A 24,410-nucleotide genomic window follows, 5' to 3' on the forward strand; every position below is an offset into this window, starting at 1 on the left:
TATTTCCAATGTTACTTGGAGTCAGTAACAATTTATCTATTTAAATTATTGACTGTGTTTATTTGGTGTAAGTAAGCACTTGTCTGTGTAGCATTATAGAGTGTGCATGCAGGGAGCGTCTTACTTGTATGAATGCAATTTCCAAGCTCACCCGTGTCTGGAGTTGCTAATAGGTAGATCGATGGATCTACCTGAGTTTTTAAACATGAACTCGCATGTCTCGCAAAAAACATGTTATGACCAAGATCGTCTTCACGCAGTACGGTAGATGCAGACCTACATTAATATACATGATTGAAACCTTGAAATTAAGACTTATTTCGCTTAATATTTTGACTTTATTCGTGCAAAATTACTACTGACTTCTCAATAGCCATGTTTACATGAGGAGTTTTTCTCTTTCCGAATGGAATCTTTCCAAATGACTTTTCCCGAAAACAATGCTAGGAATATTTCAATATCTGGTCTACATGCACCACTATAATCAAACAGAGTAGTCAATGGGGCATCCGCAGTAAAATGTAAACATCAGCATTGATACCGGCTTCCCCGAGTTTGTCTTTCACTTGTTGGAATAATTCCATATTGCCAGTTTTTCGTTCGTCCAGTCTTTAAATTTAGTTTGGATCAAAAACAAACTTTTCGCAGCAGACCAGTGCCAATTGCTCGCTTCCATTTTTAAAACTGAAGAACGTCTGGAGGTGCGTGTTACGTCATATCTGAGCATGCACTGAAAGAACGCACCCGGGATCAATTTAAACAGGAAAAGATGAAAACATCAAAATTCAATCTTGCTAATAGTTTATAATTAATCTCGGGACATGTTTTATATAGGCTGCACGGCGGTCGTGTGGTTAGCGTGCAGACCTCACAGCTAGGACACCGGGGTTCAATTCCACCCTCGGCCATCTCCCTCGGAGTTTGCATGTTCTCCCCGTGCATGCGTGGGTTTTCTCCGGGTACTCCGGTTTCCTCCCACATTCCAAAAACATGCTAGGTTAATTGGCCACTCCAAATTGTACATAGGTATGAATGTGAGTGTGAATGGTTGTTTGTCGATGTGTGCTCTGTGATTGGCTGGCCACCAGTCCAAGGTGTACCCCGCCTCTCGCCCGAAGACAGCTAGGATAGGCTCCACAACCCTCGTGAGGAAAAGCGGTAGAAAATGAATGAATGACTTATTTTCGGGCTTCACGGCGGTCGAGTGGTTAGCATGCATACCTCACAGCTAGGAGACCCGGATTCAATTCCACCCTCGGCCATCTCTGTGTGGAGTTTGCATGTTCTCCCCGTGCATGCGTGGGTTTTCTCCGGGTGCTCCGGTTTCCTTGGCGACTCCAAATTGTCCATAGGTATGAATGTGAGTGTGAATGGTTGTTTGTCTACATGTGCCCTGTGATTGGCTGGCGACCAGTCTAGGAGGATAAGAGGTAGAAAATGAATGAATGAATGTTTTATAGAGATATATATTTTCTTTTTCAATAAAACTGGACTTGTGAATGGGGTATACAAGGGTTTAGATTGTGTTTCACAGATGGCGGTAATGCACACCAAAAGCTGCTTGCCAACCACCAATAAACAACAGAAGAAGAAAAACACGACGAAGATCAACACACCCTGACAACTTTTTGTTGAGCGGGTACAAGATATCTCAATCGGATTGGGGAAAGGAATATTCCATCCCTGTGAATCTGATTATATATTCATTCGGATTGGCACTTTTCTTTCGGAATGAGGCGTATACAAAGGTTCCATTCTTTCCGTTTCAGCAAATAAACCGAATGCAATGGGAATATTTGGGTTCATGTATACGTTCATGTATATAATGTTTGCTGCATCTGTTTAATTAGCTATTGGTGCCTCATTTACGTGCTAAATGGATGCTGGCCTGCAAGTCCTTGACGGTGATATTGTGGAAATAACGTCTTTAACCCTTAGATGCACGAGTGACTGGACCCTACACTCAACCATAAGTTGGTCAAAAATGACCCATACTAGAATCACTGTGTTTTTATGCCAATTTTGCCATTTTGGTTAGGAATAATCACTTGTATGATATTTAGTATTATATTTAGGACCACACAAGAATGATTTCATGTTAGAAACATCTTAATTTTTTAACTTTTTTCCATCTTTGAAAAAGAAAATGACCCCGTACAACAATAGAAAATGTGAGGATCCATTGTGTGTTGCATAAAGGTACGTTAAAAATGTGAATGGCATGATATCAAAAATATGATTTTTGAGGAATACCTGGAATCTCATTACAAAGATATTTCAAGAAAACAACCTGACCAGGTCATTTTTGACCCACTTATGGAAGGTTGGGGTAGTAACACAAAAACAAACATTTCTTAAAATGTATAAAAGATAAGTTAAAAATGTGAACGGCATGATATCACAAACATGTTTTTTGAGGAATACCTGGAATATGAAATGATGAAAAAATTTTCATCACGAAGATTTTTCAAGAAAACAACCTGACCGGGTCATTTTTGACCCACTTATGGAAGGTTGGGGTAGTAACACAAAAAATAAAATTTCTTAAAATTTATAAAAGGTAAGTTAAAAATGTTAATGGTATGATAGCAAAAACATGTTTTTTGAGGAATACCTGGAATATGAAATGATGAAAAATTTTCATTACGAAGATATTTCAAGAAAACAACCTGACTGGGTCATTTTTGACCCTCTTATGCATCTAAGGGTTAAATAACGACAGATGCACAAAGAGTCTGACACTTTTAAAAATTGATTGTTGATGCCAACAGCAGTGCTCAGTTCTTGGCGGACATCTTTGCTTTGAATTGTCAGGTTTATATCAGTGCATATTCATAAGATGATGTGAAATCAATCAATGATTGATTATGGCATATGTATTGTACAGGTATGTCGTTATAGATGCATACTGTATACAGATAGAAAGTCTCCCTCCCAGAATGCATTGCACAGGAGCCATGGCAACACACTCCTGCAAAGATCGTTTCCATGGCAACCTCGCAGAACGCAGCCACTTTGCCAATAACGACAAACATGACTCAGAGGTCTGAGGGAGGCAGTGTGTATTCTTGCCGTGTCATGTCAGGATGAACACGCATGTTTACCAGGAAGATGGAGTATAACCCCACCCTCCCCCCCGGCTAAACAGGCCGGCAGTCAGATGACAGACGCTAATCTCTGGCCTGGCTGGCTGAGTGCTCGCTGGGATTAAAAAGGCAGCGCACCTCCTCCACGCATGCTGCACCTGTGGCTCCTCCCTCTGTGGTCCTACACAATCCATACTGGGATACCCATTTGACCATTGGAAACATCTGTTCCAGGGTCAAACTGTGGAAGTAACATGAATACAATGTTTTTTAAATTATTTTCTGCCATGCCCTCCCCTAAGGTCTAGAAACCATTTGTGGCACCAGCAGCCCTGCCAACCTTGAATAATTGATTCCCCCCCCCCCAATTTGTAAAAAGGATTTTTTTAAAAATCACAAGCCAATTACAGCTACATAACATGACAAGTGAAATTTAATTCCATAGAACATAAAAGCAATCATGAATGAATTCAATCCAAAGCAAAGAGTGCAGAGAAAATACTTGCAGCGAAATACTACATACATTTTCTGGAAAACTGTTCCAGATTTTAGCAGTATAAAAGTGAAATGCCGCCCCACACCCTGTTTAGTGCTAAAAGTTGTAGAAATCCTCCCCCTGAGGACTCAGTGGGTTTCGAATAGAGGATAAAGGAATCTTAAAGAACCAAATTGTAGAATGAGAACCAGATTGTTTATTCCTGACAACAATACCTAATACAGACGTCCGGGCTTATCTGCAGTCCCTGTATGCCTACAAGTAAGCGGGTCTTATTACAGCTGTAGAAATCCTCCCCCTGAGGACTCTACGTGGGTTTCGAATAGAGGATAAGGGAATCTTAAAGAACCAAATTATAGAATGAGAACCCGATTGTTTATTCCTGACAACAATACCTAATACAGACGTCCGGCCTTATCTGCAGTCCCTGTATGCCTACAAGTAAGCGGGTCTTATTACAGCGCAGCTGCAAAATAGCACCCTTCCTTTCCCTGCCCGGCCTTTTATACACTCGAGGCTGGAGTCCTGCGGCTGGAGTCCTGAGGTTGGAGTCCTGGACCAATCAGCTTTCGCCACTGTCCTTGCTTGAACCACTTTCATGGTGTTTCTGCTTTCGTTTGTTCGCTGGGGCATCAAGGCGTTGTTTCCTTTGCAGGGGCATCAAGGCGTCTGGAACATTCTGCTTTTCCTTTGATGCAAAGCAAGCTGTCTTATGCGTACTCGATGTTTACACCTTAACTGTCAGTTGTCACGTTAGTAAAAAAAAATAAAAAATAAAGCCAAATCCTTTTTGTAGGACCATACTGAATTCCATTTTTTCCCTTTGTATCATGTTGAATTGCATCATATCGCAAGAAATTGCACCATATCATATCGAATTGCATTGATTTGAACTAAATGATTATTGCATCGCATCGTGCAGAGAGTGAATCGTATCGCATCGTATCGCCAGAAAATTCCATGTATCATTAAAGTATCGTATCGCTGGCAGTGCATCGAGATGTGTATCGAATTGTCCTCAGTGCTGAGATTCACACCCCTATAGTTTATGTGTACAACAGTCGTTTTTATTGCAAATGTTAAGCCGAAACAAAGGTGGGCTGTACTACATCCTCCGAACGAGTCAGGAAATAACATTTCACAAGCCAACCAATCACAGACTTTATCAATACCTTTATTAATCACAGACTGAACTCCAAACTGGAACCAGGCTAATAAAATAAATACAAAATTTGAGAGCAGAAAATCATACAAGTAGATTATTTTTGTATTTAATTGATTTGATTTTTTCATGTAATTTTTACATTTTTTGACATTTTGTTTTTCTTTTAAATGTACAACGATGGATTTACTTCTTCAGCATTACCTCTGTATCTGCTGGCGTACCTCAAGGAAGTGTTAGCCTATTACTCTTCCTGATTTATATTGATGACCGAGCTTCACACTTGGAGAAGGATCTCCACCTGTTTGCCGACAATCTAACTCTTCATGTTACTATAAAAATCCAAAGCTCAGCGACATACAGTATCAGCAGAAAGCCTGCAGCGAGACTTAGATGCCGTGGAAAAATGGGCTTCTGATTGGTGCGTCACTTTTTCAATGCCAGAAAAACTGAGGAGGAAACGAGAAAAGAATCAACCCTCCATTGCGCTTCATGGAAATGAAGCTGATGCCAACAAAAAGCATTAATCTCCTTGGGGTCATCATTACCAATACCTTAACATGTTTGTGTTGTGGCTATTTATATATTACATCTTAGGAAGGCTTTGCATCTATTTGATGGCACCGCCAGGCCTGGGATCTGAAAAAAAAAAGTATATTTAAGGGCACAATGCATGCTTAGGATACTAGATGGCAGGTCTGCACTAATGCTGACACTGATGTAAGAGTTTGTTGCTTTGAATGAATTTGTAGCGGATGTGTCGCTAGTAGAGGTTACACTGAGTCACTGTGGAGAGTCAACAGTAGTAAGGCAGAGCTCGAAAAACAACACAACCAGTCAAGGCCTCCAGATAACATTTTTTTTTTTTTTTTTAGGAGAGGGGTCAACGCTTCAAGTAAACATGTTTAAATAGAAGCATTAAAGAAACAATAAAAAAAGGCATTATACATCTTAGAGGGTCACACCTCAGTCGGTGGCTTTAAAATAAAAACGTTGAAATTTAAAAGTGTTTAAGTGTTGTGCAAACACCTTGATGATCACACCCCCTCCTAATTACGGGTTGTCTTTGGTTCAGTAAACACACCATGGGGTTGATGAGGATGAGGTTAAAGAGGTTCACTTTCAATTCAAACTAGTCATTTTTTTGGTGCATTAACTTCTTTCTTTCCACTAAAGCCAGCAATATTTTATTTTCTTTTAAATAAGATTTTAATGAATAACAGACATGAAACTTAAATAAGCCTACAGAGAACATACTAACTCCTTATTTCTAAAATCACAAATACTTCAACTTGCTGATATAGTTCATCTTCAAACAGCTAAAATAATGCATAAGGCTAAAAATAACCAATTAGCTAAAAATGTCATCCAATACTTCTCTACAAGAGAGGAGAAATATGATCTCAGGGAAGAAGTACATTTGAAACACTTCTATGCTAGGACTACGTTAAAAAGCCATAGCATTTCAGTATGTGGAATCAAACTATGGGATGGATTGAGTAAGGAAATCAAACAATGCACAACGATGAGCCAATTCAAGAAACAATACAAGCAGTTGATGTTTGCTAAATACAAGGATGAAGAGTCTTGAACCAGTCATGATGTGCTATATATATCACTATATTGACACTTACTATGGTACCCATTATGTCATTGGATGCTCATATCACCTCGTACTTTGGTACGAGGTACATTATTAAAAAAAAAACCTTAAACTGTATTATGGAAAGCAGGAAGTGAACAAATGTAACAGTTACTGATTGTAAGTACCAGATGGAGGGGTAGGATTTAATAAGCTTTGCTTCTTCCTACTCCGTTTGGACATGTGGAACTGTGAACTGATTATGGGATGCACTCAATTGTAATCGAATGCATATTACCATTACCATAAGTCACAAGCATAGCAATCCAACAGCATTAGCTTTAGACCAGGGGGGTCCAAACAGCAAGGGCCACATAGTGAAAAATGAAAACTAACTCACCTATACTCCCTAGATCAGGGTTCGACAAATATTTTGACTTGTGGGTCGCATTGAGTTAACAAAATTGTCTAGGTGGCCAGAACATATATTTAACACACACACGATTCAAATGCTTGGTGGGCCGCATAAGGTCCCCGGGCCATAGTTTGCCCACCCCTGCCCTAGAGTATATTTTTCAACCCTTTTTTATTTTTCAACCCGCATTTTGCTCCTGAAATAATTCCATACAAATCAAACTAGAGTAAAACTTTTGCTCAAACCAAGGATGTCCAAAGTATGGTCTGCGGGTCATTTGTGGACAGAATTTTTCTAGGCCTGGTAGAAACAAAATATAAAATGAAACGGCAAAAATAAAACAAAAACGCATAAAATAAAGAAAGAAAATAAAATACTCAAAGTTGTAGAAGAGTTGATACAAAAATAACATCTTCCACTTTATTTATATAGCACATTTTGCACAGACAATGAAAATGGTAATGGTAATGGTAATGGTGATGGTAATGGTTTAATTTCATTTGAACATGCATCAGATTACAATTGAGTGCATCCCATAATCAGTTCACAGTTCCACATGTCCAAAAGGAGTAGGAAGAAGCAAAGCTTATTAAATCCTACCCCTCCATCTGGTACTTTTACAATCAGTAACTGTTACATTTGTTCACTTCCTGCTTTCCTTGACCATACAATGACATTATGTGTACCATAGTAACTGTCCATATAGTGATATATATAGTAGAAATATATATATATATATATATATATATATATATATATATATATAGTAGAAAAATAAAAATAAATAAAAGTACAAATTGACTTTAATCAAGAACTAAAAGATCAAATAAGAACAAAGACATGTAAGACAGTAAAATATTAAAAACAAGAAGCAAAGCAATAAAATAAAAAATGAAAGCAATTAAAACTTAAAGAAAGGACTAAAAGACACAGACGACCATACGACTCACGCCGAGTTAAAAGCCAGAGAATAAAAGTGGCTTTTAAGACGAGACTGAAAGCTTTGGCTGGTGGGGGCCTTTTTTACTTGAGAAGGGAGAGAGTTCCATAGCTTGGGGCCGACTACAGAAAAGGCTCGGTCTACCCTGGTCTTAAGTCTCGTCTTGGGCACCGCCAGTTGGAGCTGGCCCTCGGACCTCAGTGACCGCTGGAGTGTAAATTTAAATGAGGTCCGAGATGTATTTGGGTTATTCAACGCCTTAAAAACAAACAATAAAATCTTAAAATCAATCCTAAAATGTACAGGCAACCAATGCAGGGGGGTGATAATTTGGGTGATGTGCCCCCTCTTTTTGGTTCCTGTTAAAACCCGTGGTACCAGGGGGGCATGGTCATTTTTTGTGAGTGGCAAATACAGCCAGCTGTACCAAGTGGGACCAGGTAGAGACCAAATAGGATGGGCTCAAGAATGGATCCCTGAGGGACTCCACAGTCAAGGGGAGCCGTGGACGAGGAGGATCCCCCAAGACCCACTGCAAGGCATCTCCCTGACAGGTAAGACTTAAACCACTCAAGGGCAGACCCCCTGACACCCACACAGTTTTCCAAGTGAGATTAAAAAAAATGGCTGAACCACCAGAATCAGTCATTAAAAATGATCTTACAGATCACTTACACATGCACAGAACACATATATCTGAATAATAAACAATAAACATGTCAATTTCAGACTTAAAATAATCTACTGATGTAAGCCCCACCCATTTCTGGTTAAAACACAGCCACTTTCGGTTTATGGCCCACACATTCCGAGTACAGTTACAGATACAGATAGTGGTGTCCTCTCACTATTATTCCCTATTAAGATTAATTATTAAGATTCCCTATTAATCCCTATTAATTAATTCAGTGTGTATTAATTTAGTTAATTCATTATCACTGCAGGCCTTGTGCTCATGAGACAGCTTTTTTTTTAGAATTTTCAGAAAATTTTGTCACATTTTAATTTTGCGAGGTCTTGTGACACAAGATTCTGTGACACCCCTACATTATAACTTTTCCCACAACCTCATTTTTAAAAATATATACATTTGTTAGTTCTTTTGTGTATTTGTAGGTTTTTAATTTATTGTCAAATTCCAACTGATTTTTTTTATTTTTTGCTTTTTTTTCAAGTTTTCTTGTTAAATTAAAGTTTTTAGAATGTGCCGAAGGCCGCACTTTAGTCTAAACATTACAAAAACAGAGAAAAAAATAACATAGTCATCATTTACTGAATCTGTGGCGGGTCGCCACACATAAAAATTGACCACCACAGATTATTGCTATGTTGTATGTTTTTTATTAGATTTTATTCCATTTGTTCACCCTCACTTGCGTTCACATTAGCATTCCCATTGTAATGTTGAGTCTGACTGAATGGAGTCGACTCGACGTTCCCGATTTTTGGTTGATGGGGCCGTAAATGGTCTGCAACTTCAACTTCAGCTGCAACCAACACCTACAAATAACTATCACAACACCTATCAGGCAAGTCAACATAAGGACGTGCCATTCTAAGTACTATCACAAACATTGCAGCTTTTAAATATTTACCACGTGCCTGCAAGGCATGCCGGGTACTACAATACAATACACTGATGTATGAGACATAGCAATGGGTGATATGAACAATATGTGATTATAACAATGTACTTTGATAATGGTAGACATTTTAATTGTATTGGCCCATTATCGGCGATAATGCGTAACGACATCCAGATACATCCCTGCAACAAGCTTAAAGTACGTCGCTTACGGTTCTGATCTGCTCATTTTACTAATGCTCTATTCTCCATGGCGTCAAATAGACTACAATTCATTATTATCATTATCACTGGAGGCAGAGGTGAGTCTAGACTATAAAAAAAGTCGGACCAGAAGGGCACATTAAAACATGGCCACCCATTTAAATGAACAATTATAAGCTTTATTTCACGTTAAATCAAATAGAAATTAGATTGGGTTAGATTCCTTTCGGCTACAATAATCTGCATTTCCCATTTACTGACAGTGGAGTCTCCACTTGGGCATTTGCACTGGCACGTTGCTGGATCATCTGGATGTTAATAGAATACAGAGACACTACACTGCAGCAACAGGATATCCTAGTTGTGATGTTGGGTAAAACCCCGCGTGTTAGCATATCAGACATTCATTCAGTAGGGGTGCAACAATACATGTACAGTAGCTGTTTTGTAACATTTGATACAGCGGGCTCGGTCTGATGAATAGAAACCATACTGTAACCCAGGTGGTCATATTTTAGTGTTAATACGGGTTGCTCATTCAGAACTTGAAGAATATGCTTTTTCTTCAAAATATTTACTTTTTAAAATATGCCTTTATTCCCATAATATTGTAACTTTTCTTAATTTACCCCCCCAAAATTCCAACTTTATTTTGTTTTGTTTTTCATTCTATTATGCCTTATTAAAAACACTGTATTTTGTTTATATTTCAACTCCATACTGCTTAAAATTACATTATTTTTCCCTATAATATTATGAATTGTTCTTGTAAAATTACATTTATTTTCTTGTTGGAATATGACTTTTTCTCTTAATATTTTAAAATTTGTAATATTTTTTAAAACTTTTTATACCTGACTGCTGTGCTCCGCCCCACTTTTACTCATGTTTTAACTGTGTATAAACGAATGAATGTTGCATTTTAACGTATCTTTTACTCTCGTTACTTGTTTTTATTCAACTCCATTTTCTGTAAAGTGTCTTTGAGTATTTTGAAAAGCACTATACAAAAAAATGTATTTTTATTTTTTTTATTTTTATTTTTATTTTTATTTTTATTTTTATTTTTATTTTTATTTTTATTTTTATTTTTATTTTTATTTTTATTTTTATTTTTATTTTTATTTTTATTTTTATTTTTATTTTTATTTTTATTTTTATTTTTATTTTTATTTTTATTTTTACTCCCTTTCATGTTTTTTTATTTTCAAAATATGTCAACTTTCTTCTTGTACATTTTTTTCCCTCATAATCATGACTTTATTCCCATTATATTTAGATTTTATTCTTATTATTCTTATTATGTAGCATGTAGCACATAGCAATTAGCATGTAGCACATGGCATGTAATGAATTGTTCTCGTAAAATTACATTTATTTTCTTGTTGGAATACGACTTTTTCTCTTAATATTTTTACTCCCTTTCATGTTTTTTTAATGTTCAAACTATTTCAACTTTCTTCTTGTACTTTTTTTCTCATAATCATGACTTTATTCCCATTATATTTAGATTTTATTCTTATTATGTAGCATGTAGCACATAGCAAGTAGCATGTAGCACATAGCAAGTAGCATGTAGAACATAGCATGTAATGAATTGTTCTCGTAAAATTACATTTATTTTCTTGTTGCATTACGACTTTTTCTCTTAATATTTTTTACTCCCTTTCATGTTTTTTTTACATTTTCAAACTATTTCAAATTTCTTCTTGTACATTTTTTTTCTCATAATCATGACTTTATTCCCATTATATTTAGATTTTATTCTTGTTATTCTTATTATGTAGCATGTTGCACACAGCAAGTAGCATATAGCACGTAGCACATAGCATGTCGCATGGTAAAAAGCTCACTGTTGTTCTTGAAATGTTTGGTCTAACTCAGCATGTGACTGAAGCCACCCACGGCAGAGGTCAGGTCAGGTCTGTAGTTGTTCAGGGACGACTCAGGGAAACAGATTATGGCAAGAAATAGGATACAAAAAGGTTAGACTCATTAAAAAATAAGCAAAAGGTGCCATGGAGAAAAGGAAGAGTCAAACCGCAATGGTGCAAGTCAAAGCTCCAGATTCATTATGAGGTTTACAAAGAAAAGCTCTTATGTAGTTTGCTCCAGTTGACAGGTTAACAAACCCTAGAGTTTCTAAAAAGTGCCATCATTTCCACAACAGTCCTGTCTGCAGCCAACTGGACACCTCGAACTGTCACATTTCACTCCTGATTCTAGATTTCTAAAGTCTGCGCTGGGCGTTTTGCTACCATAATTCACTCATCTAGTTAACATCTCACTTCATTTCCAAAGGCCCCTAAAAACTGCTGTCATTAAACCTCTTCTGAAGAACAGCAGTCTTGATGCCACAGTGCTGAACAATTACCACTCCGTATCAAACCTGACATCAAACCCACGTGATCTTAGGTTACAGAGCTTAGAAAACTGGATGGTATCTCTGGTTCTGCTGTAAACTGGTTCAACTCCTATCTGGAGGACAGGAAGTATGTACTTTGTTATAATTGGTAACTGTTTCTCACACCAAATGGCTATGACCATGACCTGTGGGGTTCCCCAGGGGTTAATCATGGAGCTCCTGTTGTTCAATCTGTACATACTTCCTTTAGGCCAGCTCATAGACAGCTGCAATGTGTCCTACCACAATTATGGAGATTATTATTACGGAAATTATTGTCTTTGGTCTACAGAGCAAAGAGAAACTCTTTCTGAAACTCTTTTATGTTTTTATGGAATGATTTTATGAAGTGATTTTACACTTATTTTCTGCAAAGCACTCATGTATGAATTCATTTATTCATTCATTTTTCTACCGCTTATCCTCACGAGGGTCACGGGGTGCTGGAGCCTATCCCAGCTGTCTTCGGGTGAGAGGCGGGGTACACCCTGGACTGGTCGCCAGCCAACCACAGGGCACATATAGACAAAGAACCTCATGTATGAATTGTGCTCTATAAATAAACGTGTCTTCATTTTATACAACTAAAATCACATTATTTTTCTTCAATATAATAGAATATGTGAAATTGCTACATTTTCTTGTTTGAGTACAATTTTTTTCTCTTCGTATTTTGACATTATTTTTGTAAAATGACTCATTTCATTTTTGTAATGTAAACTTTTTTCTGTATATTTTTTCACAATTATCACTTTACTTTATCACCATAAACTTAGACTTTATTGTCATGTCTTTATAACATTTTCCTCACTTTATTAATTGTTTAGTTTTTTCATAATATTGTGACTGAAAATACAAAGTTTTTCTTTAGTATTCCAGCTAACTGCTACTAAAATTATATTATTTTTCCTCATAATGTTATGATGTCATTCTCATAAAATCGGTCATTAGAGTAAAACTTTTTTGTCTGAATATTTTTACTTCTTCTATTCTTATTTTTGTGTTAGTTGTTTTAGTTTGAAGTAATATTTTTATTATATATTGTGGGCCCGTACGAATGGACACGTTGGTCTACAGCAAAAGTTACTTTGTTGTAAAAGTCTAATCACTTCCTGGTGAGTTTGGATATACGTATAATGCTCCAACTTGGCAGTCATATTCATGCAGATATGCACAAAAATATCTTCCATGGATTTGACTCGCAAAGGTGTTGATTCGAGACTGTGTGAGTCCAGGTCACTGCTGTGTCGTTTAGCACCATGGACAGAGTCAGCACACAAAAACTGCTCAATTATTAAACATCAAGCACTGGTATGTACATATATATATATATATATATATATATATATATATATATATATATATATATATATATATATATATATATATATATATATATATATATATATATATATATATATATATATATATATATATATATATACACTGAATATATTTGAAAATGTGGTAAAACTGCTACAAAAGACAACTCTTTCAGTTATTATTAGTTATTAGTATTAAGACTTACGCCTTTTGTCTTTATATGGTCCCATTTTTTTATTGTGTTTGATTGTATTTCTACAATGAAAACAAAACCAAGCCGCAAGCCCAACATTGCCCCCGGGCCGCACTTTGGATACCTCTGACATAACAGTCAGCAGGATGGCGGTCAAGTCTACATGTTCTGGTTCTATTGTGAACGTGACGTCACGCAGGTTGCCCCGCGTGCACCTGTCACCCACAGCCGGTGATGCTGCTTCCTCACTTCCGGTCGCCTCGTCCCAGCCAGCATCCTGACAGTTTCATGCTCCTTAATGCTGCGTTCAGGAGCAGTTGGTACATCGCCAGTTCACTCCCCGACGGACGGCGTCTGGAGCGATCCTTTGTTTCCCGCCACCTTGCTCGTGTGAGTGATTATATTAGCGAGAGTGTTGCCGTGGATGCAGTCGTCGTGGGGTTCTTTTCATCAGCTCGGTTTTATTCCCCTTGCGGACGTGATGCTGACACCTGCGCGGACCAGCCCTCTGTAGGCGCGACAGCCTCGCGTAGGCAGAATTCCGAGGCGGGGTGCGCGCCGTGAAGGCGTCGGACGCGCGGCTCTCCTGTTGCTCAGAGGAGGCAGGGCCGGTGATTTTCCACTGGCGATCATATCTCCCTGGTCCCCCCTCGTTTGAGGAGACAAAGGTCAGAAAGAGGAGCTTATAAATAGGACAATTTGGAGGCTCGCCGCGCGGTCAAGTCTCACTCGTGGAAACAAGAGGACAAAGAGGACATTTTTATTTCGGGACAGAATCATTGAGAAATCACACCAGGACAGCAGGTAAAGCCTAGAAGTGCGCATCCTCATGCGCTCCCACACGCTGATGGCTGATGCTCTGTTTGAATTGAAATGTGCGTAAAATGTGACACACTTTCATCCTATTCTTAAGATTCATCTTCATCTTTCTGTCTTTGATGGTCCTTTGTCCCCTTTTTCGGGGGTCAAAATCTTGACAGGCACTTCTTGTCATCTGCTAGATTGTACCTTGATTGTTTTACGAGGAGAATGTTCATTTTATTTCACATATTTTAATAAGAAACGAGGGCGATTCCCGGTCCAAATTGTCCTCCTTTGTCTGCTTCAAATCGGCGTCAAAGTCACTTTTTTGTTTGTGTTGGTTTGAAGCGCTGGAAATGATTGAAAGCTTTCCTCGTCAGGTTCTCATGAACAGATGAATGATATAAAATGAAGCTTGAGAACATGCGCGCGCTTGAAACCAGGAGATGCTCGACGTGGACGAGCCTCCGAGTCTCCGATCCTCTCTCTCGTATTCTCAGTCTCTCGTTCGGCACTTCTCATATCTCTCACAGTCTCATTGTTACCCCCCCCCCCCCCCCTCTCAAAACACGTATCACTCTTTTCCCCTCGGTCTCTCAGGCTTTCTCTTGTTCTCATTCTTCATCTTTCACTCCTTCTCAAAGGCGGGCTGTACCTCATTTTTCTTCACTTGCCATATCCCCCCCCCCCCCCCCCCCAGGTTGAAAACATTTGCTGTTTATTGTGCCTTTTTGTTCTATTTCCCCTTGTCTCTCATGTTCCTCATAGTCTCATTGTCCCCACGGTCTGAAAACATTTACCATTCAGTTCCCCTCAGTGTCTCTCTTGTTCTCATTCTTCTTTCTTCACCCTCTCATTTGTCATAGCCTCATTGTTTCTCCAGTTGCATTGCCTTTTTGTTCTATTTCCCCTTGTCTCTCATGTTCCTCATAGTCTCATGGTTCCCCCGGTTTGAAAACCTTTACCATTCAGTTCCCCTCATTCCCTCAGTGTCTCTCTTGTTCTCATTCTTCTTTCTTCACCCTCTCATTTGTCATAGTCTCATTGTTTCTCCAGTGTCATTGCCTTTTTGTTCTATTTCCCCTTGTTTCTCATGTCCCTCCGGTCTGAAAACATTTACCATTCAGTTCCCCTCATCCCCTCAGTGTCTCTCTTGTTCTCATTCTTCTTTTTTCACCCTCTCATTTGTCATAGTGTCATTGTTTTTCCCGTGTCATTGCCTTTTTGTTCTATTTCCCCTTGTCTCTCATGTTCCTCATAGTCTCATTGTTCCCCCCGGTCTGAAAACATTTACCATTCAGTTCCCCTCGTCCCCTCAGTGTCTCTCTTGTTCTCATTCTTCTTTCTTCACCCTCTCATTTGTCATAGTCTCATTGTTTCTCCAGTGTCATTGCCTTTTTGTTCTATTTCACCTTGTCTCTCATGTTCTTCCGGTCTGAAAACATTTACCATTCAGTTCCCCTCATCCCCTCAGTGTCTTTCTTGTTCTTATTCTTCTTTCTTCACCCTCTCATTTGTCATAGTCTCATTGTTTCTCCAGTGTCATTGTCTTTAAACCTTTCTCATTTCACTGTCACGCAGCAAAAAGGGCTGGCCAAGTATAAGATAAAAAAAAATGTGATCTTAGTTAAATTATCTGTGCGTGCAGAAAGTAAATTTCACTTGGTAAGAAACCCTAAATTAAGATTTCTATAGGTAGAAATAAGCAGGGTTGAAATCTGAGATTCCCAATACTTATGTGAAACGTGAACACATATTTCTTTACCTTTTCTGTGCAAAAAACAGTTAATATTAGCTAGCTCACAACGGACATCATGGGAATACCTATTTTGTTGCTTAAGCCCTCACAAAAAAAAACAGCAATAGTGTTGCATTTACATAACTGACTTGTATATTAATCAAGCTACAGCCATATTATTATTGTAGCAGCTAACACAGAAAACTATTTTTATCTAGCGAACTAACATGACGCACCGCTAACCGCTAGTCTCAGCGTCATTCACAGTGGATACATAGCTTTCAATTTCGCTACAAAGACTCGTTTGCCGTCAACTTTTTTTTTACCTGAGGACTGGAGCACATGTCTCGTGCTGGAAGACGCAGCCATCCTAAGGATAGCGGACATGGTAAGTGTTGTCGCTGTTGTTGATGGAACTAGGACAAGATTTGGTAGTGTTTGAAATCTTCAAAATACGACAAGATACTGCAAGTATTCCATGTTATCATGAGTGTTCGTGTTAATGCATGATCACAGCATGGATATCGAACCATGCAACGTTGAGTGATGCATCCATGAGTGATGAGGGGAAATGAGCGCAATATATCGCACATCGGCTGCATTTGATCATTTTTGAAATGTGTCAAAGGTGTGTCACATGATGCATCGATGTCGGTGGCCCACTTCGTCCACGCGGCCAACGTCTCCAACGTTGTGGCTGCCATTATGAAACAAAACGTTGCCTTACATAACAACGCCGGATGCCTTATAATGAGTAGGAAGACAGTGGTTGATGATACCTGAGCAACACAGAAGTCAGATTGTTTACACAGCAGGTGTGGTCTTGACTTGGCTGTCAATTTAGTAGATCACACATACGTAGGTTCACGTGAGTTCACATTAATATGCATCGGAACTCCTTAAACACATTTAACTAGATTAGGGTACATACTCATGTACTGCCTTCACTGTCACCGGAGATGACGATGAGACGTCCATTAATGTCAAGTCGACTCCGTGTGGTTGCCGCTGCTGATCAATGTCCCAAGGAACAACCGGGGCGCTAACTGGTGAGGCGAATGTGCGACATCACTTCAATGTGTGTGAGAGTGGTAACATGATGATGGATGCTAGTGGTAAAGGAGCAAGGTTGCGGTTACGACAATTGTGGTTAATTGGTTTCAGATCTGACAGTGTTAAGTGAATTTCTGCAATTAGGATTCTTTATACAGTGTATACAGTGGTGTGGAAGTGTTTGTTTTTAAATGAAACGTCTTATTAAAGGAGAAAAATACAACCCACATGGTCCTGTGTGAAAAAGGGATTGCCCCTGATGTTAAAACACAACATAACTGAGATTTATTGAGATCTATTAGTATAGGAAAAGTTATGAAGCCATTTCTAAAGCTTTGGCACTCCAGCGAACCACGCAAATGGCAAAAACATGCCGCCGTGAACCTTCCTAGGAGTGACCGGCCAACCAAAATGACCCAAAAGAGCAGCGCTGATGTAAGACCAAAAGACAATGACACTGGAGAAACAATGAGACTATGACAAATGAGAGGGTGAACAAAGAAGAATGAGAACAAGAGAGGCACTGAGGGGATGAGAGGAACTGAATGGTAAATGTTTTCAGACCGGGGGGAAAATGAGACTACGAGGAACATGAGAGACAAGGGGAAATAGAAGAAAAAGGCAATGACACAGGAGAAACAATGAGACTATGACAAATGAGAGGGTGAAGAAAGAAGAATGAGAACAAGAGAGACACTGAGGGGATGTGGGGAACTGAATGGTAAATGTTTTCAGACTGGGGGAACAATGAGACTAAAAAAAAAAACAAAACCTAAACTGTATTATGGAAAGCAGGAAGTGAACAAATGTAACAGTTACTGATTGTAAAAGTACCAGATGGAGGGGTAGGATTTAATAAGCTTTGCTTCTTCCTACTCCTTTTGGACATGTGGAACTGTGAACTGATTATGGGATGTAATGGTAATCTAATAATTATAATCGAATTGTAATCAATTGTAATAAATTGTAATCTGATGCAAGTTCAAATGAAATAAAACCATTACCATTACCATTACCTTTACCATTACCATTGATTAATATACAAGTCAGTTATGTAAATGCAACAATATCGCCGTTTTTTTTTGTGAGGGCTTAAGCATCAAAATAGGTATTCCCATGATGTCCGTTGTTAGCTAGCTCATATTAACTGTTTTTCTTGCGCAAAAGACCCCACAACAACATCCAAAAAACTGCAGGCCTCACTTGCCTCAGTTAAGATGAGGGTTCATGACTCCACTATAAGAAAGACACTGGGCAAAAACAACCTGCATGGCAGAGTTCCAAGATGAAAACCACTGCTGAACAAAAAGACTTTGCCAAGATCCCCAAGCCCTTTGGAAAAATAGTCATTGGAAGGAGTGTATCCCATTACATCTGGCATAAAAATAGCATAGCATTTCAGAAAAAGAACATCATACCAAGAGTAAAATATGGAGGTGGTAGTGTGATGGTCTGGGGCTGAATTGATGCTTCAGGACCTGTGGACTTCCTGTGATAAATGCAACCACTGTACTTCTGTAAAAAATCCTGAGGCAGAATGTCCAGCCATCTGTTTATGACCACCAGCTGAAACCAACTTAGGCGATGATCCGATGATCCAAAACACACCAGCAAGTCCACCTCTGATTGGCTGACGAAAAAACAAAATGAAGACTTTGGAGTGGCCTAGTTAAAGTCCTATTGAGCTGCTGTGGCATAACCTTAAAAAGGCGCTTCATATCTACAATATTTTTGTAGACAGAGCATAGAAAACATATTTGCGGCCTTCTAAATGCAGTTTTAACATGATTAGACCACTCTAGACATGAAGTAACACCCATGTAGTCACTTTTGCACTGCTAAAAATAGGGTAATAAGACATAAATAAAAGCGAACATAGACTTACACATTATGATTGACAGCGTACTTCCTGCGGTGGCTATTGTCTGATCAATGTAACGTTACCAACACCGCTGTTTGTTGTTAAGAAGAGATTCATGATGCACTTCAGTGGTTTTGTTAACAAGCAGAAAACATATATGCAGTGAACATTCATACAGGAGCTACTGTCGGCCACAACTCATGCCAGTCACTCACATTCCCCACACTGATAACTATGCTAACACTCGGCTAAATGCCTTATATTTGTATTTTCATTATTTTAACAATTTTTACACTTGAAAATGCTTAATTTAGGCTAAGAACACATAAAATGTGATTGACGGCTGTAGTCAACCACAAAAAATTAATCCTGAAAAACTGTAAAAGTGTGAAATTTGAACCGTGAAGTGGCGAGGGACGACTTTACAGCTCATCTTTATCATTTTTATAATGAAATTATTACTTCAAGCTAGCCAGACCTCTTATTAAGATAATGGAGAATCCTATTCAATTTGTTGATATGAAGATTTTGTTCCGTTTGCTGGCAGCCAAGTGGGGCAGTGCCTCACCACATCCAGCAGATGGAACAACATTTTACACGACACACACCTTTTTTGGTGCCCCCACTGGACTAGAGCGGAAAGAAGAGTATTGCGTGACATTTTCTGTCAAAGCAAATATCAAAGACTTTTCCAGGCCAGTTGAGCCTTCGAGGAGGTCTAGTCCTAAGTTGAATTCACAGCAGGACTTCAGTTCTGTGTCTGTTGTTCCCTGCTGGGTTTCTAAGCTAAGTCGAGCATTATCTGGCATTATTGTTTGGCCTTGGCTGAGTGCTCTTGTTGTTTCCCTGTGAGGAGTTTAGACCATCGAGGAAAAGAAAACTTTCATTTCCAAAGCAAACGACTGACTCTTAAGTGCAGTGACACGGTGTCAACCCAGAAGAGGAAGGCCACGCAATAAAAAAAAAAAACAATTGAGGACATCTTTCTACACACCTGTGAATATGCTCATCCATTCAGGTCTTTGTCCTCTCAGGGCTGTCCCATCTAGTCGTTTAGCATGTCTTTAATAAGCATACAGCAATATATAGTAATCCCTTATTTATCAAGGTTAATTGGTTCCCTGAAATTGAATATTTTCATAGAGCCTTCATAAGCTGATGAATATTTTATATATTATTATATATTTATATGTTTATATATTTATATATTTATATTTGTATATATTTTTATATTTTTATATTTTTATATTTTTATATTTTTTATATATTTTTATATATTTTTTATATATTTATATATATTTTTATATTTTTATTTATATATTATATCTATATTAATATTTTACCTTGTAAATATGAAAAAACAACCCTATCATCACCTTTACACACCTATGACCTTATGTAGTACACATCATGAGGGTAAATACGGAAATTAAGAAAGCAATAAGACATAATAGAGACACACATTATTAGCATTGATAGGGAGAGTTCCTTTTTTACTTCCTGTTCTGTACAGTACTTCCTGCAGTTGATATTGTCTCATCAATGTAACATTACTGACACATAGTTGACACTGTAGAATACTGCATTACACAATTCGAATGCATATCCTGAATGCCTTATATTTGTATTTTCATTTAGCATTTAAAAAGAAATTTGTTATGACTTTAGGTTACCCAAAATGGATGGTAAGTGTCCAGCACTGCCCTGCAAGACAAAGTATCAGTACACAACTTCTCATGGAGGAGTGACTATTCTGGAGTCAAAAGTAATACTGATTGTTACATTGTTGTTACATTGTAATGGTTTTATTTCATTTGAACGTGCATCAGATTACAATTGAGTGCATCCCATAATCAGTTCACAGTTCCACATGTCCAAAAGGAGTAGGAAGAAGCAAAGCTTATTAAATCCTACCCCTCCATCTGGTACTTTTACAATCAGTAACTGTTACATTTGTTCACTTCCTGCTTTCCATAACACAATTTAAGTTATTTATTTATTTATTTATTTTTAAATTTTTTGTCCCGTACCGAAGTACGAGGTGATATGAGCATCCAATGACATAATGGGTACCATAGTAAGTGTCAATATAGTGATATATATAGCACATCATGACTGGTTCAAGACTCTTCATCCTTGTATTTAGCAAACATCAACTGCTTGTATTGTTTCTTGAATTGGCTCATCGTTGTGCATTGTTTGATTTCCTTACTCAATCCATTCCATAGTTTGATTCCACATACTGAAATGCTATGGCTAGCATAACGTAGTCCTAGCATATAAGTGTTTCAAATGTACTTCTTCCCTGAGATCATATTTCTCCTCTCTTGTAGAGAAGTATTGGATGACATTTTTAGCTAATTGGTTATTTTTAGCCTTATGCATTATTTTAGCTGTTTGAAGATGAACTATATCAGCAAGATGAAGTATTTGTGATTTTAGAAATAAGGAGTTAATATGTTCTCTGTAGGCGGCATTATGAATTATCCTTACTGACCTTTTTTGCAGTACATTTAGCGAGTGAAGATTGCTTTTATAGTTATTAGCCCATATTTCCACACAATAAGTAAGATATGGTAGAACCAGAGAGCAATAAAGAGTGTGGAGTGATTTCTGATTGAATTGTTAATGTTAAAATGACCTTTTATTTGTGAGACACTAAACAGTACTAATGACTGATAAGGACTCGAAAATGTCAAACCTGTGACTTCAGACTTCATTTGATCCGTCTTGTCATGACTTGAGACTTGACTTGCACGTCTTCACTTGACACTTTAGATTAAAGGCTTCAGACTTGCTCCCACATCTGCTGTCCACCCGGTCAACACATTGCAATGCACCAAGCCGCACCTGTTCAAGGACCCTGCATCTGTGGTTGGTAGCCCAACATAAAGTACCAGAAAGTGTTTGGGATTGGTTTGACCTGTTCTGCTTGGTGGAAAAGAGGCTTTATTGGAGCAGCGGTGAACACGGTCATGCTTGTGTTAGCACCTGACTGGACTGAGGTCACTATGGACTTTCTGGGCAGGAAGTCATTAGGTCTCAAGGTCTCGTTTTTGTTGATGAAGCAGTGACAATGCCTTTTTTTGACTCATCAATGAACTTGTAATTAAAAGACAACACAGAGGAAGGAGGAGGACAAGGAGGAGGAGGCAGAATAGAACAGAGGATGATGATGATGATTGTATAGTCGCTCAGCCCAGTGGAACTAAACACGGTCTTAAAATAGTGAAGTGTCTTATATAAGGGCTTTATATGTGTGTGTGTGTGTGTGTGTGTGCACTGACTGAACTCACTGAATGTAAGCTCAGAGCACACACACACTTCATGTGTTTTCTCACGGTGGTCGTGTCTCCTTGGAGGTCGTTTGGGGGTCAGCGGTTTCGGAATGTAGGCAACCATTACTGTACAACAGCTTAAATACTAAACATGCTTTACAAACACTAAAATTAAGCACAAATTCCCTCCATTTGAGTCCCTGATGGAGTAAAGCATTCTGGGAAATGATGTATTTAAGCATAACTTGAAAGTTACAATGCATCAAATGAACAATCTTTTGCTTTTATATTAAAACTGTCATTAATATTACATGTTTTTCCATGAAATATGACATGTATTAGGTCTGCACAGGGGACGACTGGTTAGTGCGCAGTCGTCCCCTGCGCACTAACAGCTCGGAGACCCGAGTTCGATTCCACCCTCTGCCTTCTCTGTGTGGAGTTTGCATGTTTGTCTCCGGGTTTTCTCCGGGTACTCCGGTTTCCTCCCACATTCCAAAAACATGCTAGGTTAATTGGCGACTCCAAATTGTCCATAGGTATGAATGTGAGTGTGAATGGTTGTTTGTCTATATGTGCCCTGTGATTGGCTGGCCACCAGTCCAGTCCATTTACAATTCAATGTGTGGCTGCGTTGGAGCCGCGCTACATTTCATGCTTTCATCTTTTATCTATGACACGTTACAATGTCTGCCAGCTGTGATTGGCTCCCTCTTAGAAAGCAGACAGCATATTTCTTCATTTTGACTTCTTTCCCCAAACGTGAAAGCCTGGTTTGATCATTAAAGAGGGGACTGCTAACATTGATGTGAGTTGAACACTGGATTTTTTGTAAACATGATTTTATAAAATGTATTTCACTGTGACAAAACAGATCATCGGTGAAATTCTTGAAAAATTTCCACCAGCCTTCAAAGATGCTTTAAAGTTAGACAAGTTCCTGTTATGATTCCTTCTTTCTGTCTGCGTCCGGCCGCCACAAACATAATGGAGTTTGAACCATTGTTTGAACCTAACACACACACATGCACACACACACTCACAAGCACACACACACACACTTTGGTTATCAATTAACCAACAAGGAAGCAGGTCATAGGTGTGTGAGATCATTAACTTGTCTGAGGGAACATGAGACACATTAGATGTCTTGATGGTCTGTAACAGGGGTGTCCACAGTGTGGCTGCTTTTTTATTTAAAAAAAGAAAAAATGCAAATATTTTACATAATAAGAATACCACTACTACTACTACTATATCTACTACTACTACTTCTCATAATAACAAAATAATAATTATTATTATATTATATTATATTATATTATATTATATTATATTATATTATATTATATTATATTATATTATATTATATTATATTATATTATATTATATTATATTATATTATATTATATTATATTATATTATATTATATTATATTATATTATATTATATTATATTTTTTTATGAAAAAAGAATGTAATTTTAGTGATGTAAAGTTGAAAGTTTAAAGAAAAAAGGACACAAAATTAAGAGAAACAAACACCACAACAAATAAAGTTGTGTGAAAAGCTACTGTGTTGTTATGTTTTAAAATCAAAATATGAGGGGAATAAAGTCAGAAGAAAGTGGAATTAGTAAGGAAATTTTACAAAATGAACAGCAGAAATGAAAGAAAAAATGTAATTGTAAATTGTAAATGTAATTTTACAAGAATAAACTCTTTATATTATGAGGGAAAATCGTTTTAGTGCCTAGAGTTGAAATATTAAAGACACAATACACTACTTTTTAAAAGTTATCATTTAATGAGAAAACAAAAAAAATTTTTTTTTTAATTTTATTTTATAATATTACCAGTACCAAGTAAAAATGGGTAAAAAAAAACATAATGAAATACAAATATCGAATATTATTCATATACACATTCAAGTGGCCCATCCTTTAATTTTTTTACTATGTGGCCCTCAACGGAAAAACGTGAATATAGCCCCCCAACACAGATCCCACACATACACTATCAAAGTCGAAACGAAGCTCCAAGCTACGGGCATAAAGACTTGTGTTTACATGCAAAGAAGAAGCAGCAGAAGAACATCCAGTGTCAGTTGGAATTAGTCAAGAAGATAAGCTAGCACGGCTCTCACTGTCCTCCGGTAAGATATGTCTGCTTATCACGTCTCTGTTGTCTTAAACATGTCCTCGTAGGAAAGGACAGCACAAACACGAAGGCAGCGACCTCCTCCGTCTTATTAACTGATATCAGAGAAGATATTGACGTTGACGTCTCCT

The 24,410-nt window shown here is 37.9% G+C and overlaps 1 protein-coding gene across 2 annotated transcripts in view; it reads left to right on the plus strand.

The window, feature by feature from the left end:
- The first annotated feature begins 13,735 nt into the window (after window positions 1–13,735).
- Window positions 13,736–24,410, plus strand: part of LOC131105954 (sodium- and chloride-dependent taurine transporter-like) — a 38,044-nt gene continuing 27,369 nt past the window's right edge. The window contains exon 1 of one of the 2 annotated variants that reach the window (XM_058054521.1): window positions 13,736–14,194. The gene's annotated coding sequence lies outside the window, so the exon portion shown is untranslated. Of the gene's footprint in view, window positions 14,195–22,817; window positions 22,930–24,410 lie in introns of those variants that run through there. The other variant, XM_058054522.1, reaches the window with a different exon arrangement.

The sequence above is a fragment of the Doryrhamphus excisus genome, chromosome 18 (assembly GCF_030265055.1).
Source record: "Doryrhamphus excisus isolate RoL2022-K1 chromosome 18, RoL_Dexc_1.0, whole genome shotgun sequence".
NCBI lineage: Eukaryota > Metazoa > Chordata > Actinopteri > Syngnathiformes > Syngnathidae > Doryrhamphus > Doryrhamphus excisus.